The sequence below is a fragment of the Arachis hypogaea genome, chromosome 19 (genome assembly GCF_003086295.3).
Source record: "Arachis hypogaea cultivar Tifrunner chromosome 19, arahy.Tifrunner.gnm2.J5K5, whole genome shotgun sequence".
Taxonomy (NCBI): domain Eukaryota; kingdom Viridiplantae; phylum Streptophyta; class Magnoliopsida; order Fabales; family Fabaceae; genus Arachis; species Arachis hypogaea.
This window is the reverse complement of record NC_092054.1, coordinates 28,434,980-28,436,551: the sequence shown is the minus strand read 5'-3', so window position 1 is coordinate 28,436,551 and position 1,572 is coordinate 28,434,980. Positions and strand designations below refer to the sequence as shown.

At 44.5% G+C, this 1,572-nt stretch overlaps 1 non-coding gene across 1 annotated transcript; it reads right to left on the bottom strand.

The window, feature by feature from the left end:
* Positions 1-390: 390 nt before the first annotated feature.
* LOC112781017 (small nucleolar RNA R71) lies at positions 391-494 on the bottom strand. Its single transcript, XR_003191818.1, has one exon. It is a non-coding gene; the product is annotated as a small nucleolar RNA R71 (small nucleolar RNA).
* Between the last annotated feature and the right edge of the window lie 1,078 nt (positions 495-1,572).

Sequence of the window (1,572 nt, the reverse complement as noted above, 5' to 3'; positions counted from 1 at the left end):
AGCAAATCATGCTGGGGAGGATCGAAGAGTTTTAGGCTCTTACATCAATCCAACCCAGGAAACTGTTGAAGTAGCATTCAAAAGCCAACCATCCATGCCAACAATTTTGAACTAAAACCACAGCTCATCACCCTTGTTCAGAACAACTGTTCATTCGGAGGAAGTGTCCAAGAAGACCCCAATCAACATCTAACCACCTTCCTGAGAATATGTGACACAGTGAAGTCTAATAGTGTTCATCCTGACGCCTATAGACTGCTCTTATTTCCATTCTCACTCAAGGATAAGGCAGCCAAGTGGCTGGAGTCTTTTCCAAAGGAGAGCTTGACAACTTGGGAAGATGTGGTGAACAAATTCTTAGCAAGATTTTACCCCCCTCAACGAATCAATAGGCTGAGAACTGAGGTCCAAACTTTCAGGAAACAAGATGGTGAGACTCTGTATGAAGCATGAGAGAGGTTTAAGGACCTGACAAGGAGGTGTCCACCTGACATGTTCAACGAATGGGTGCAGCTGCACATTTTCTATGAAGGGCTCTCTTATGAGTCAAAGAAGGCCGTAGACCATTCATCCGGAGGATCTTTGAACAAGAAGAAGACCATTGAGGAGGCCATAGATGTCATTGAAACTGTAGCAGAGAATGACTACTTCTATGCTTCCGAAAGAGGGAACACTAGAGGAGTGATGGAGCTAAACAATGTAGATGCTCTGCTGGCTCAGAACAAGCTCATCACCAAGCAGCTGGCTGACCTAACCAAGAAGATGGAGAGGAACCAAGTAGCAGCAATCACTACTTCATCAACAACCCAAGAAGGAGTGAATAAAGAAGCAGAGGGAAGTCAGGAGCAAGTCAACTACATTGGGAATTCACCTAGGCAAAACCATGATCCATACTCCAAGACCTACAACCCTGGATGGAGGAATCACCCAAACTTTGGGTGGGAAAATCAACAAGACCAAAGCCTTGATCAAAGACGCCCAAATCCCAACAATGCAAGCCACCAACATTTCACATCTAGACCATATCAACACCCCCATAACAACACCTCTCCACATCCAAATCAAAACCAAAATAACTTACCTCATCCTTCCACCTCTAATCCCGATCTACAATCATTTGATGACAGACTCTCAAGGATTGAGAATCTACTTGAAGGCATAGGCAAAGAGATTCAAGATAGTAAAGCGTTCCGAGAAGAAGTGACGTCCAATATGCAGAATCAGGATGCTGCCATCAAGAAACTTGAGACACAAATCGGCTACTTATTCAAGCAAATTTCCAGCCACAACCTTCGCAGCAATACTAGCTCAACACAAAGGGAGGAGTGTCAGGCTATCACCCTTCGGAGTGGGAAGGAACTGAAGGAAACCCCCCAGAAACCACAAGAAAAGGACTCAGATAAAGAGGAAGAAGAGCAGGATGGAGCTCAAGTTCCTAATCTGAGTTCACAAAAAGGGGAAGGAGTACTGAAGCCAGACGTACCAAGAGTCCCATATCCTCAGCAATTAAAGAAGAAGGGGGATGACAACCAGTTTTCGAGATTTTTGGAGATCTTCAAGAAACTACAAATC